Source organism: Eleginops maclovinus, chromosome 20 (genome assembly GCF_036324505.1).
Source record: "Eleginops maclovinus isolate JMC-PN-2008 ecotype Puerto Natales chromosome 20, JC_Emac_rtc_rv5, whole genome shotgun sequence".
Taxonomy (NCBI): domain Eukaryota; kingdom Metazoa; phylum Chordata; class Actinopteri; order Perciformes; family Eleginopidae; genus Eleginops; species Eleginops maclovinus.
In genome coordinates this window covers 27,993,205-28,009,516 of record NC_086368.1, presented here as the reverse complement: position 1 = coordinate 28,009,516, position 16,312 = coordinate 27,993,205, and the positions used below count along the sequence as shown (strand labels likewise).

The window sequence follows — 16,312 nt, the reverse complement described above, 5'->3', positions numbered from 1 at the left end:
CGTCTCACCCCATACCACGTAGATAGGCTCGTTTTCTTAAACACGACCGCAAAGACTTGTCAGGAGATCGAGGGCCGATTATTTTTTATTTAGATGAAGTTGATACAGGGACTGGAATGAATCGCGCTTTGTTTGAGACACTCTTCTCAAAGTTCTCCCTCGGCAAATAACTTTCATTTGGAACCTATAGGTTGGGGTTAGCAAAATGTAATCTTTATGATGAAATTATTACTGCTGATTAACATCATTTGCATCCTAGTAAGAGTGGGTTACTGGTGGATTTGTTGGTTTGTTTTGTTTGTGATTTACTCCGACATTTTGGACATCATTTACGTACTTTAATAAAATATCGCATATTATTTTACACAAATGCATGGGTTTGTACATAATATAATAAACCTGTCATGTTAAACAAATCATTTACTTATAATTAAATATCGTAAAATATCCTGCAAGTAATTAAAATGCACTCATAGCTTTATTTGGAGATGATTTGGGAGCATTATTAGCAAACCAGAAAGATAAACACGGTGTATAATTGATCATTTGTGCGACAGTCTTTGTGATTTAATGTGCTCTTTCAACACCAACAAAACAACTGTTTGTGAAGAAAAGAAATATCACAAACTGAGGCTTTCTAGTTGATATCTAAAAGGACTCTGTGGACTATAATCTTCCCAGTGCACGGCTGGAGGTAAGTGCACAGGTTCGAAGTTCACAGCCTCTCCAGACAGCAGCTGCTTTGGTGCTTTTAGGCTCAGACTTTAAGTGACTTTCAGTCAAATTAGTGTCAACAAGACAGCAAACAACAGGCGGGACCGGTTACACGGCTCACATTTTCGAGGAACAAGTTTTGAGTATGTGGTCTTTTGGCTAAAAAAACAAAGGAAAGAAAAAGCGTTCCTTGCTTTTGTACACATTAACTTTCATCCAAAGCAACTTCTATACGGTAACCGTGGATAACCCTAACCCTAACGAGTGGTAGAAGCCCATTTATCCCCCAGATTAATCCCTGGAAAACTAACTCTAAAGGACAGGAACCAGCTCTAACGCAGGCCCTATTTTCTCAACTGCACACAAAGACACATAGGTACGGTCACATGGTCATTTGTTTTTCTGATTGGTTGCTTCTTATCTGATATGATAAGCCACGGACATCAAGATCTATAGAGAGGAAAGAAATAAAAATGCAAAGAAGTGTTCATGCCAAAGATTAGCGAGGGACTCTTTGTTGAGACGCTGCTGGACAATTCATTAAACTAGAATTAAAGACACTCCACCTCCGCCAAGAGCAGATGCAAAATAAATGTGGTTACGCCCCGTAAATATGAATTAAACTCATCCTGTAAAATAGAAGTCATTGCTAACTACTCAGGTGGTAACGCTTAAAAAATGTGTCCGAATTTTATATAAACTGATATAAATGTATTATATTTAGAAAGGGATTATTATTTATATTTTTTTATCTCCAAATTATTTATTAATATTTAATTTTATATTATGTATTATTAGAATTCTAATATATTTATATTATTATTATTATTATTTATTAATGTTTTAATTTGGTATTATGTATTATTAGAATTTTAATAAATTTATATGATTTTTTTATTTTTTATTATTATTATTTATTAATATTTAATTTTATATTATTTATTATTAGAATTTTACTATATTTCTATTATTATTTTTATGATTTATTAATTTTTTAATTTGGTATTATGTATTATTAGAATTTTAATATATTTATATTATTATTTTTATGATTATTTATTAATGTTTTAATTTGGTATTATGTATTATAATAATTTTAATATATTTCTATTATTATAACATGTTTTTTTTATTATTAAAATAATAATACAATTAGAACTAGATTTAAAATACACAGAAATGTATAAACCATACACTTAAAAAATAACACTTAAATATATTTGACAATTAAAATGACCTCTAATATTGTGATTTACAAATTGCAATATCAGTGAAAATAAATATGTTAAAATAATAATAATAAATCAAATAAAAAGCAGGGTTACAGAAAAAGTACAGGACTAAAACTGAGAAAGAAATACACAAATGTCCTGAAATAAAAAAACAAAACAATCAAGAACAATAGATGCTTGATTAATTCCACACCATTTAGTTTAATGATGATAAATAAATCATTTCAAAGTAGATTCTGACTTTATGTGTCTCTGTAAACATGCTGTCTCCATCCTGCTCTGATACACTTCATCAGCCTCTCTCTCTCCCTCTGACCGCTCTCTCCCTCTGACCGCTCTCTCCCTCTGACCGCTCTCTATCTCTCCCTCTCTGTTCAAGGCTTTCTAAATAAGATGTATAAATAGGCCGATGACACAACGTGCCCTGCACAAAGACTTGCAGGAGAAAGAAAAGAAAAGAGGGGGTGTGTGTGGGGGGGTGGGGGGGGGAACAGGACTCCGGCTTTAGTCACGGACGCTTTCTTCTCCAGCCTTTCAGAAGCACAGGTTAAAAAGCAGCCATTTTTCTTTTCATGCCTCCCTCGCTCTCATCCCTCTTTCTCTCTCCCTCTGAAACAGGTCGTCTATTGTGGCGGCCGAGCGAAAGGCTACTGTGGCATTTATCAGAGAGGAGGAGGACGAGGAGGAAAAGGGAGGAGGAGGGGGGAGAGAAGACAAAACACACTCCCAATAAAGAGATAGAACAAGAGAGATGGGAAGAAAGGATGTGTATGAAGGCCACTTTTTTCTCCTCCTTCACAAAGCCTCACTCCCTTTCCTTCCCCCCCCCTTACTCCTTCAGGCTATGGCAGACAAAGGAGGCCTGACTCTCACAATGCGCCCCCCCCGCCACCCCCATCCCCATCCCCATCCCCATCCCCACCCTTTACCCCGGCACACTTTATATCCTCGCTCCATTCACGGCTGCTTCTTGAGAGCACCCACGTGTGCTCATATATGTGTGTGTGTGTGTGTGTGTGTGTGTGTGTGCGCGTGGTGTGTGTGTGTGTGTTTTATGGAGTTTGTAACGCCGGTAGTGGGGGTCTATGTTTGCTGAGGGTCTTAAAGACCAAAGGGGCCAGGGCTTCTGAGGTGTTACTATGGAAACGCCTTTGAGCAAGCAAGGAGCACAACAGGTGATTCTGCTGCGGGTCGGTTCATCTCGGCATTGAGGCGCCGCATGGGGTCTCTGCTGTGTGTGTGTGTGTGTGTGTGTGTGTGTGTGTGTGTGTGTGTGTGTGTGTGTGTGTGTGTGTGTGTGTGTCAAGTGTAGCTGCTCATACCACAAACAACTTAGTGCCATAGGTCTTAACCAGCTGCAATAAGCCGGAGATCATGTCTGAAGTTGCAGGTAATGACACGCTGCCTGGCTCGACACACACCGGTCCACAGAGGGGATGAAATAAAAAAAGGAATACAGGAAGAACTCAGATGTGATGTGCAGGAGGTACACGTGTGGAAAAAAAGAAGCTGGAGGTCTGACACAGACATGTTGTTGCTTAACTTTAGAAAAAATGTCCCTTTGTTCCTTTTATTAGGGACTGAAAGACACCTCTAATGCACCGAGGACAATGAGCAGGGTGGGAAGAAGCACTCCGATCTGCTCCTTGAGTAAAAGTAGAAATACTAAGATAAGAATGACTTCATTAATCCCAAACTGGGACATTTTTGTGTCAGAATAGTTAGAAATAAAAATAAGCAATGCTAGAGTGTAGACATCTCAAAAAGGCATTAGAGAACAGAGATATGTACAGTCTATGAAGATAAATAATCTGTAAACTGTCAGACAAGTAAACACTATTGAAGTTCCCAAAATAGCAGGATATTTTCTACATAGTAGTGCAATGAATGGAGTATTATATAAAATATAAATGTACTACCGTGTTAAAAATGCAACATCCTGTATACTTAGAAGTACAACAACTTCAAAACAGGTTTGGTTGAGATTGGGATAAAATAAAAAATGAATACAGGATGAACACTGATGGGGGTTAAAGAAAAAAGAGAAATCCATTGAATATTTTGCTGCTGCTTAGAAGCTCTGACAAAAGAGGCAATGTCAAGAGCCAGGCCATTCAAGACGGAGAAAGAAAGATGAAAGCACAGGGCCGTGAACATATACAGTACGCTCTGAAAAAGCCCTGAAGAGCCCTGAAAAACCTGCAAGCACTAAAGCACACACAGATAGAGACTGGTGGACGAACAGGACGAGATATGGAGTCAGGATGGAGTAAAAAAACACAACATAGGAGCTCTAAGAGAGGCTCTGTTGGAGTTAAAGTCATGTGATCGGTACAAATACTCCTCAAAATGCATGATAGGTTTATTTTTTAAACCAAATAATATCTATTTAAGTGTTTCCATAGAGTCAGGAAAACTGCTCGGAGTCCGTGGTTAGTTCAGATGTCTGTAAGAAAAGCAGGACATCCGAGCGTCTGTCGGATGATTGGGTTAAAACTGGGGTGATTTGCACTATAAACGACCCAATTAGATTTTGGTGAGCAGGAACAGCTAAAGGCGGAGGTGTTTGGGGACCCTAACCCTAATCCATGAGCTCACTTTGAAATGACCAAAACCAAATTTAAAAATCCAACTCAAGTATTGCGTAATATGTTATTCCTCTGTGCTATGGATCCCAAACACTTTTACCATCAAAAGTGTTTCCTATGAACACACACATTGTACTTTTCTCAACCCTACACACACTGCCCTGTCATTACTACTCACTTTAGCTTATTGGAGTACCACAGTACCTCAGTTACAGGTCGAGAAACATGCTTTAAAATATGAGAAAAAAGACGTCAAAGCACTGAAACCAAGACAAGAAAAAGCATTAAAACACCTATAGCAAAAAGTAAGACACCCTTCATCTCCGTTTGTTCCCCCGGTGACTCTACAGGTCTGATATATAAATTGAAAAGTTGAAAATGGCAGAGGAAACCTGATGAGGACAGAGATACGTCTCACAGTCTCATCGAACAGGACGTAAAGAAGAAGCGAGAGAGGGTTTTTTTTAAAGGAAGTAATCGTGCAGATGTGGTGAAGCAGATTTAAAAAAGACTGCTGTTATATCCTCTGAGGTCTCACTCAAACATGGTGTTACCAAATGTCTTTTTGTTCCATTTATTGTGCACTAAGATACACCTTTAAAGCACGAGGATAATCAGCAGGGTTGGAAGAAGTACTCAGATCCTTTACTCAAGCACAAGTACAAATACTCTGCTCTTAAAGTACTCCACTACAGATAAAAGTCCTAATACAATGTATAATTTAAAGCATCTTTCAGCATTAGGAAAAGCACTATATAAATCTTATGTATGTATGCATGTGTTACTCAAGTTAAAGTACAAAAGCACCAAAATATACTTAAAGTACATAAGTAAAGTACTCATTCTGTACAATGACCCATTTCAGAATAATAAAAAGGTAGTATCTGCTAAATGTACATCAAGTATCGACAATAAAAGTACTTTTTCAAACAATAAACAGAGGATTAAAATGAAACACACGAATATAAAGTACAACATGTGCCTCCAAATTCTACTGGAGTAGAAGTATAAGGTAGTAAATACTCAAGCAAAGTAAAAGTACACAAAAATCGTACTCAAGTCCAACAGTTGAGTAAATGTACTTCACTTAATTACACCACTACAGTACTGCATCAAACCATATCATGTGGTTTTATTCATTTGGGTTCAATTAAAGGAACTTGACTTGGGAACTGAAGGGTCGCCGGTTCGAGTCCCGATCGGACCACAGGATTTATAATAAATTGATAAATATAAGTTGATGAACAAAGTGACTTTAAAGGAGTAAAATATGATATTTGCCTCTGAAATATAGTAGTAGAAAGTGGCATGAGATGGAAAATACTCCAGTAGATATGTGAAAACTTACAAGAGTACAATATGAAGAGTACTTTACTTGAGTATTTTCACATTATACTACTTTACATTTGAACTCCTCTACGTTTTGTGGGCAAATGTTGTACTTTTTACTCCTTTTTACCGTGCAGATTCAGACGTTTAATACAAAATATAAACCCCTTATACATGAAATGTTATTATTATAGGTTAAGCTACCCAGCAGTAAATAAAGTTCTCAACTAAACCCACATTTTTACCAATTTAAGTGCAGCTTTGAAGAGATGAACACATTAAAGCAACAGTAATTATAATGTAAATTTAAAAGTATTCGGTGCTTAAATGGGCCATTCTGCAGAACGAGTACTTTCGGTACTCAAAGTACAAATTTGGAGTCAGACTTTTACTTGTACTGTACTTAAGTAAAACATTAAGTGTACTTTACTTGAGTATTTTCACCTTATGTTACTCCTTTGTAGGTAAATGTTAAACTTTTTATTCTACCACATACATTTTATACACTAGTCAGTAAAAAGTGGCATGAGATGAAAGTACTCAAGGAAATAAGTCAATAAGTAAATAAAAAGTCATATGCTGTACACACAAAGCAGGCACATAATGGCCTACTGTCGCTTTAGATTTCACAGATTTTGAATAAAAATGCAAATCCAGCGACTGCACGGCTGTGGAGCAAACAAACGGTCTCTGGGCATTTGCAAATAAACACACACCCTCATAACAAACTTCTGTGGAGCGGGTGTCTAGTGTGTTTCAAAATATGTGTGTGGTTTCATTAGAGAACAGAGCGGCGTTGTTCCAGGGGGAAAGAGTCATGTAAATGAACCAGGAAATATGTTTTTATTTGTGTGTGCTGACGAAGAAATGTATCAATAGAGTGTTTGTGAATTCTCATGATCTGCACAGAAATAAACAAATCGGCTCGAGAAAGGGATGCTCTTTCACGGGGAACAACAACACGTCTGTCTGCACGATCGCACCTCTGATGGCGATGCAAATCTGCGGGTTTGCTGCTGAAAAAGTCATAAAGGAAAGGCATTAAAAGGAGCTTTTTGTCCATGTGGTGGTGTGAAATGTCAACGTTTTTTTATTGTGTCTCCATGTAACTCGCTTTTTCCATCCCACAGCCACTCAGAAAACCCTCTCTGGGTTGTTGTTGTTCCTCTTTAAATGAGCGCTAACGGTCTCACAGGCACTGTTTCCTCCTGTTTGAGTAAAGCTGGATAAATAATAAAGTGCTCAGGAGTTCAGGAAACTACCTAAAAACTAAAGCTATGTTTCTTTTACCGGGTTTAAAAGTCACGTCCTTATTGTTCCTTAAATTATGGAGTGGATTTTACCCTAACCTCTCAAGTGTTACTTATCAGAGGTGGAAGAAGTACTCAGATCTTGTACTTGAGTTAAAGTAGAAGTACTCAGATCTTGTTCTTCAGTTAAAGTAGAAGTACTCAGATCTTGTACTTGAGTAAAAGTAGAAGTACTCAGATCTTGTACTTGAGTAAAAGTAGAAGTACTCAGATCTTGTACTTGAGTAAAAGTAGAAGTACTCAGATCTTGTACTTGAGTAAAAGTAGAAGTACTCAGATCTTGTTCTTGAGTAAAAGTAGAAGTACTCAGATCTTGTACTTGAGTAAACGTAGAAGTACTCAGATCTTGTACTTGAGTAAAAGTACAAGTACTCAGGTCTTGTACTTGAGTAAAGTAGAAGTACTCAGATCTTGTACTTGAGTAAAGTAGAAGTACTCAGATCTTGTACTTGAGTAAAAGTAGAAGTACTCAGATCTTGTACTTGAGTAAAGTAGAAGTACTCAGGTCTTGTACTTGAGTAAAGTAGAAGTACTCAGGTCTTGTACTTGAGTAAAGTAGAAGTACTCAGGTCTTGTACTTGAGTAAAGTAGAAGTACTCAGGTCTTGTACTTGAGTTAAAGTAGAAGTACTCAGGTCTTGTTCTTGAGTAAAGTAGAAGTACTCAGGTCTTGTACTTGAGTAAAAGTAGAAGTACTCAGGTCTTGTACTTGAGTAAAAGTAGAAGTACTCAGGTCTTGTACTTGAGTAAAGTAGAAGTACTCAGATCTTGTACTTGAGTAAAAGTACAAGTACTCAGGTCTTGTACTTGAGTAAAGTAGAAGTACTCAGGTCTTGTACTTGAGTAAAGTAGAAGTACTCAGATCTTGTACTTGAGTAAAGTAGAAGTACTCAGATCTTGTACTTGAGTAAAGTAAAGTACTCAGATCTTGTACTTGAGTAAAGTAGAAGTACTCAGGTCTTGTACTTGAGTAAAGTAGAAGTACTCAGATCTTGTTCTTGAGTAAAGTAGAAGTACCAGAGTGTAGGAATACTCTGTCACAGTAAAAGTATTCTAAATGTTCCTCCAGTGAAAGTAGAAAGTACTCTCATCTAAATGTACTTAAAGTAGCGACAAATTGTACATAAGTAAATGTACTTTACACCTCTACTTGTCATCAACGATTCCAATCATGATTTAGAAATATTGTATCTCACAAACTAACCAAAAACGGATATTCCCAGAAGAATGGAAACAAAAGGACTCCGTTTGTTTGTGTCTTTGTTGGTTAACCTTAAAAAAACTGATAAAAAATAGTTAATGAATTAAAATTCATTCACATTTAATTGAATTAGTAAATTAAAAAGTTAATTATCCTTCAGTTTATTATACGTGTGACTTAACCTTAAGAACTATAAATAATCAAACCAAATTAAGTAGGGTACGTCCTCAACTTCTATAATAAATTCACAGATAAAGAAACTTGGATTTACTAACTTTGTAATTTCTATGATCACAATTCTGGTGTTTTTTTGCAAAAAGTTCAACATTCTTCAGACAGTCTTTGTTTTTAGAAGTGGCAGCAGAAAGCTTTTTTTAAATGCTGCAAAATATATTTTATGTGAGTGGTTTCTGTTAGCAATCAGCTAATGATGATTTACTTGGGAAAGAAGTTACACCACAGTTTACAAATACTAAGAACTGATGCAATTAAATATGGACTAAGTGTCCAATGCACAAAAGAAAAACCTCTCCTGAGTATTCTTGTTTTTCTTCTTTAAATTAACAGTCCCACATGCTCATTCTTGTCTCGAACGCTCAACAATACGAGCATAAAAGGGAAACAGCGAGACAAAAGCAACCTGCAGTTATGAACAAACATCAGAATTAAACTAAAACCCACATACTTCCAGACAAAAGCCGTGTTTAATGAAACACACCTTGGTCCTGTAGGAGCTTGCATTTCTGACATCGCGTGCCGAATGTGCACGCGCGCACACACAGACACACACACACACACACACACACACACACAGAGGAAAAGTTCACATGTTCCTCTTTCTTTCTTAAGGATTAGAAAGTGTTTAAAGAAATGCACGGCAGCGTCGGAGAATGCTTCCGCTCTTTCTTCTCTTAAAAACTGATTTACAGCTGCTGATAAATAGCCCCCGCCGCGGCTGAAAGCGCGGGCATTAACCGCCGCATTACCGGGGAGATTATGACAGCATTCATGGACGAGTGAGCGCACATCCAGAGCTGCAGCTGGCACGACTTAAATGGGACCGAAACAGATCCTCAAAATATCGTTTAAAACCCTTCCAGCTTTACGACTTGCTGTCAGAGGCCTCAGAAAAAAACATTCAAAAAGGAAGTCATTTAACCTTCAGACAAACATTCAATTTCATCTCATCTTACCTTGAAGGTGTGTGTAGATGCCTGCAGCGTGTGTGTCGATGCTTGCAGTGTGTGCGTGTCTTAAAGTGTCTCAGACAGAACACCATCATCGGTATAAGGGTTTATCGCACGCCCAGCATGACCCTCGCGTGTGTGTGGAAGTGTGTCACAGCCTGTGGTCTAATGCAATTCAGTATATTTACCCAAGTACTTAAGTGAAACATTATATGTACTTTACTTAAGTATTTTCACCTTATGCTACTTTATACCTTTACTCCTCTGCATGTTGTAGGTAAACGATGTACTTTTTACTCCACTACATACATTTTATACATTTAGCTGCTATAGTTATCTTGCAGATTTAGACGTTTGATACAAAATATAATCAAGATGTACATTATTATAGGTTAAGCTACCCAGTAGTAAATCAAGTTCTCAATTAAACCCAATTTCTACCAAATTAAATGCAACCTTGAAGTGATGAACACATTAAAGCAACAGTAATCACAACATCAATTAAAAAGTATATCGGGCTTATATGGGATATTCTGCAAAACGAGTACTTTAACTTCTGTAAATTACACATTTGGAGAAGGACTTTTACTTGTACTGTACATAAGTAAAACATTAAGTGTACTTTACTTTTGTATTTTCACCTTATGCTACTTTATACTGGTACTCTTCTACGTTTTTAAAGGTAAATATTGTACTTTTCACTCCTCGTTACCGTGCGGATTTGGATGTTTAATACAAAATATAAGCCCCTTATACATTGAAATATTATTAATAAAGGTTAAGCTACCCAGTAGTAAATCAAGTTCTCAATTAAGCCACATTTTTACCGTTTTAAGCGCACATTAATGCAACATAACTATAATAAGATATAAAACAGAAGGTGGTTAAATGGGCCATTCTGCACAACGAGTACTTCTACTTTTGGTACTCAAAGTAGTATTTTTAATTACTTCTAACTGAGTATTTTAAAGCTTTTTAAGTAAATAATAGAGTACTTCTTCCAGGTAGGAAGTCCCTACACTCTTTTCTCCAATGCAACAGGTGCAAAGTCTTGAGTAGAAGATGTTCAGAGCACTTCTCCTCTGCGTTTCCCTCACAAAGACGATTATTCTATAAGAGCTTCTCCGTGCATCTTTCTGTAGATGAGGTGCGTCTCGACACGTGAGGCTGACTGAAGAAGCACTTCTTCTGAACGCAGTGGATTTTGTCTTTGTGTTTCTAATGTAGACACACACTCAGGGGTCAGGACGTGATGAGAGCAGGCTGCTACGTAAAGAAGAAGAGGACATTGTGAGGCACACAAAGTGACTGCGATAACACGCACTTATCAAGGATGTAGTGAAAAATGGACCTGAATTATCTCACCTTATACTCTTTTCTGAGTCAGAGAGGAAGAGAAGCACCTTTGCCTGAATAAAAAACATGATTTTACACTATAGATATAGTTCTACAGTAAAGGACAGTTAGAGATGACTATTCAAAGAGTCAAAGGTAACAGATTGAAGGCAAAGAAAACTAAGTGGTGAACTGGTTGTGATAAATAGGCTGCAGATTTCTGAATTATTTAGTCATTTTACAGTGGTTTGAAGTCAAAAAAAGGCAGTGAGAATTGTTCTTTTTAATCTTCCAGAGTCACAGGTGACATCCAAATAAACACAGAGATCTTTTGTGTAGTATAACACAAATAAACACAGAAGTAGCTGATAGCTTGTGGGCATGAAAACCTACCGAGAATGCCAAAAAATAATTACTTTCCTCTTGATCAATTAATGAACTACTTTCAGTTAAATAATGATACTGGTCTGCAGACAGAATTAGCTATACCTGATGTCATCCAAACCCTCTATTTTCTGTATTTTTGGACTTAAAAACGATATATTTATATAGAAAATTGTCAAAAGTCTGAATAAAATCGCTTAAAGTTAAACTAGTGAAGGATTTGGAAGACACTGCACGTCATAATTTAGACGTTTTTCTAACAGAATTCTTGATAAATTCAGAAATGAAGTTATAAATATGCAACCCCTCTCTCTGAAACAGGAAGTACAGATAACTCGTGCTCGCTTCAGGACGTTTTAAAAGAATCTCTACGCTGCTTTTGTTATTGGGGACTTTTTTAAGATGTATATATCTGAGCGACTTGAAGGGAGTCATTGCACTATAAAGCACGGCTAACATATTACAAAATGTCTTGTAAAGTCATAAAAAAGTTGTTTGAATCTGCAACTATTAGACACCTCGTCCACTAATTGAATAATCAGACCATTTATATTGTAATTTCTCAAGCAATAAATGTTGAAAAGTGCCATTTCCAGCCTCTTAACGACCAAATAGACCAAACAATTACCTCAGAAATAATCAGCAAATAAATTCATAATAAAAATAATCTTTAGTTGCAACTCTTATTTTTTATTATGAATTAATTTGTCATTTTTTCTTGACCGAGTCCAAATTGACGTCTTACGTTATCATGTTTTTAAATAAATGCAAAAAATATTAACGCAGGAGGTAAAAGATGCTTGAAAATGAGGTGAAAAGAGTTTAAAACCTGTGAAAAAAGGACTGAAATTGTTCTGTGAGAGACGTGTCAACTGGGGATAAAACTGTCAGTGTGTTTAAATCAGTCAGTCAAACAGCGGAGTGTGTTAATGTTCACACTCCTTGTGAAGTCTGTGTGTGTGTGTGTGTGTGTGCGTGTCTGTGTGTGTGGGTTTTAATGCTCACACTCCTTGTGATTCCACCAAAAGGAGACAAAAGCAGCAGAGGGTTTTATTTAAAGAGATCATACGGCTTCCCCGAAACACACCATTGTTCTGTGTGATTGGCTTGGCCTCACACTGCGCTAAAGGAGCGACTGAGGAGCACACACACACACACACACACAGAGGAACACACACACACACACCATTATTCTCCATTGTGGTGTTTCTCTGTGGACTTCTGGTTCAATGGGATTCAGAGAACAATGAGGAGAGGATATAGGAGGTCAGGAGGAGAAAACCTTTGTCTGCTCTGCTGCCCTTATGGAGACGTCCGATGCATAGGAAACAGGACACACACACACACACACACACACACACACACACACACACACACACACACACACACACACACACACACACACACACACACACACACACACACACACACACACACACACACACACACACACACACACACACACACACACACACACACACACACACACACACACACACACACACTATATTTCAGCTCTGGGAATATTTGTTTTACATTTTTTTTAAATTCTAAAAATGTTGATTGATGTATAAAGAATAAGAAAAGAAGTGTTACTTATGCTAAAATATATATTTATATTAAGCAAAGGATGCTCTTCTTTGGAAACGGGTTTAAAAAATGTCTTTTTTTTTACTACAAAGTGGATTTTATAAAGAGCGTTGCATTTATTTGACTTTTTAAGAAGTACAGATCTAGGACTTGAACGTAACGATAACGCACGAGAGGCAAAAGCATCTCAAAGTTAGTAAGGGGGGGTCGAGGACAGGCCGACCTGATGTTTGATTTGAACCGACACTCAACCTGAGCGACAGGGAGAGAGAGACAGAGTGAGCACCTGGGTCACCTTTCCTCCCATGAACCCATTCACCTGAGAAGACAAAGCTCCAAAAGAAGGAGACGGTGGGAGGAGGGGGGAGTGTAGAGGTGAAATGCCAAACCACTCCTTGAGATTATCCCGTGTGTGTGTGTGTGTCAAAGAAAAGGAGATAGGTGTAGACAGAGAGGCTCTTTGCTTTACATCTGCACCACTCCGTCCTGAGATCAGAGAGCATCATGGGTAACGTGTGTGCTCCAGTTGTAGGATAAACAGATGCAACGTTACGATATTCTTTTTTTGAAAAGCAACAAAAGACAAGACAAGAGAAGATTCGGAGTGGTGGCAGCAGCGGGGGGTGAGACGATGGGAGAAAGGAACGAACAAGGAAGATTGACGGAGAGAAAGGTCAGGGACTCCCCACTGACGGACAGCTTTGTGTGCAGCCAGCCACTGTAAAGACGAACACACACACACACACACACACACACACACACACACACACACGTCTACAACTTCTGCACCAGCCCATCGAGGCAAAGATTTTACACTCACTTTCACTTTACACTGAAAGCAGTCTCACGGCAGTTTAAGGGGGTTTCTACTGAAGTCAAGGAAGTTATTTCAGTTTGACTAAAGAAGAAGAAGTCCTTCCAGCCTCCCCAGTTATCTTCATACAGTCCCTTATATTGTCTTACCAACAACAGTTAGTGATGATAAAACACATGCATCATAGAAGCTACAAATGTATTATCTTACTTAAAACATGCCGTAAACTTCCAACAGATCATCAAGAGTAGTTGTCTGTCCATCAGGAAGTGGATTCATCAACTAAAAAGTTAGTTTTTGGTTTTGAAAGCAATACAAATAAATCAAATTTCTGAGAATTCAACGGCAATAACGTTCTTTTTTTCGCTGAAATGTTTGTGAAACAAGTAGATTAAATGACGTGACCACTTCACCGACTGCTGTGGGACTGGACTGGATGCTATCATAAACATAACTCCCTTAATTTGGACCCTTTTAACCTGATGGGACCCCTAAATCCTCCCAAAAAGACCTCACTCAATGCTACAAACACTGGATGTAGACTCTTCTGTACAAATGTCTTATTTCACTTTAAAAATGCCTTAATCTACCAATAAATATACAATCAACATGGGATAGAATGTGATCATGCGTATCAAAGCAACACAACAGATTACAAATCGAACATTTAACAACTATGGCGCTGAAATCTCTCGATTCTCTGTGAAAACTTTGTAAAATCAGTCATTTAAATGACACGATCACTTCCCAAACTGCTGTGAGACTGGGCTAAACGGTATACTAACATCACCACTAGACATCAGACCCTTAAATCAAACACATCTCACATGATTGGACCCCTAAACGCTTCCAAAGGACCCTTGCGCAAGACCTCATGCAGCGCTTCAAACACTGGATGATTTTAGACGATCTCGTACATTTACTCAACTATTTGGAATGACTTGTACTTAAGTATTTCCGTGTACTTCTACTTTATTTCAATATAAAACATGATAAGATGCAGGACTGTACCACTCATCTACTCCATACTTCACCTGGTCTTAAATTGGACCCACATTGACACCATTAAAAGAGCCCTTCTGCATACTGACTACCTCCTATTGATACATAAAGCATATTTAGCTGATAATACCTGAGTATTTGAAGACCAAAGCATTTGCACTTTAACTCAAGAAAAGGATCGGAGTATTCTCTCCACAACCTTAGCCTCGTACATTCACGGCTTTAATCACCAGGAGAAATTAGTCATAACTCTTCCATCGCTTTCTTACAGCCAAAGTTAACGAGCAGAAACGAAGGTGTTGAAATGTTCACACCTCAAACTATTCTTAGTGAACCTGCTGATCTCTGCTCATTTACATATCCCAACACAACTGACATCATCATCATCATCATCATCATCATCATCATCATCATCATCTTTACTACCAGACACATTCAGAGAGAGGGATAAATAAACAATGGAGAGAAGTGGAAGTGAGAATAAACTGTTGAATTTAAGAGGAGGAAAGCAAAAATGCAAGTTTTAGGGAGCTGGAAATCCCTAAAAAATGTGGAATTGTATTACAAAATTCCATTTAATGATACCACACTCACTGAAGTAGTATTTTGTCATACATTTCCTTGAGTATTCCATTTTATGCTCTTACGTTTTAGAATATTTATTGTACTTTTTACTCCACAGCTTTAATTTAACACACCAGCTATTGCACATATAAATTAACATGACATTTTCACATGATATAAAGCATCACAATAAATCCAAAAGGTCTTAATATCAACAAACTACTGCATTTACATGAACTGTCATGCATTTCTAAGCAAGAAGGGATCCTTGTTTTGAATTTAGGACTTTCACTTGTTTTTAAGTGTTTTCAGACCTTTGCTTTTCTGGAGTAAAGGATGTACTTCCACCTCTGCACCTGACTTGACCCAGAACTTTTGAGAGCGGACACTCTCAGTGGGTTTGTGAGTTAATGACAAAGCTTCGTGTTTAAATGTGATCAAGCCTTCACTCACCAGTCCCGGTGTGCCCTGAACTCTCCACGGGGGAAAAGAAAGAAAAAAACTTCCGTCCGTCCTCTCGCGCTTTAATTCCTCAGCGCATTCACGGCACCGGGGCTTCTTTCGGGACGGAGGCTCCGGTCCTGCACGGTGGAGAAGAGCCGGGTGGTGGTGGTGGTTGGATGTCGGGGGAAAGGAGGTGTACAGCTGCCGTGCGTAAATGTTTTGGAGACATAGAGCGCAGTGGGGACTTTCTATCGGTCTGCTGCTCCAAACACTCACGGTCCACAACGCTCACCTCCCACTTAAAGGGAGAGGGACTGATTTCCAGGTGGTAGCGGTGGGTGGACAGGGAGGGGGGGGGGAATGCTTCTAATCTGCAACTGGTTTCTTGTCACATTTACTTGCATCGATCCTACTATTGATGGGTTATTTCCCGATAATTGACAGGCTTTTCTCCGCCTTTTAAATCCATATCCAGTCCAATATCTATGTGTGTACCTTAGTTTAGTTCAATTCACTCCGCTGCCAACATGGATAAACCACTTTCCATGCAATTAATACGTCTTATCTTCGTTATCGGCTAACTGATTAGTTGTTTTATCTGGACAGCAACATCTCAGTG

General features: G+C 38.0%; 1 protein-coding gene across 5 annotated transcripts in view; it reads right to left on the bottom strand.

Moving 5' to 3' along the window:
• The window catches only part of LOC134882451 (transcription factor SOX-13-like), a 49,648-nt gene extending 33,641 nt beyond the window's left edge, over positions 1 to 16,007 (bottom strand). For 2 of the 5 annotated variants that reach the window (XM_063910137.1, XM_063910139.1), the window contains exon 1: positions 9,567 to 9,630. The gene's annotated coding sequence lies outside the window, so the exon portion shown is untranslated. Of the gene's footprint in view, positions 1 to 9,566; positions 9,631 to 15,702 lie in introns of those variants that run through there. The other 3 variants (XM_063910135.1, XM_063910136.1, XM_063910141.1) reach the window with 2 other exon arrangements.
• Positions 16,008 to 16,312: the final 305 nt, after the last annotated feature.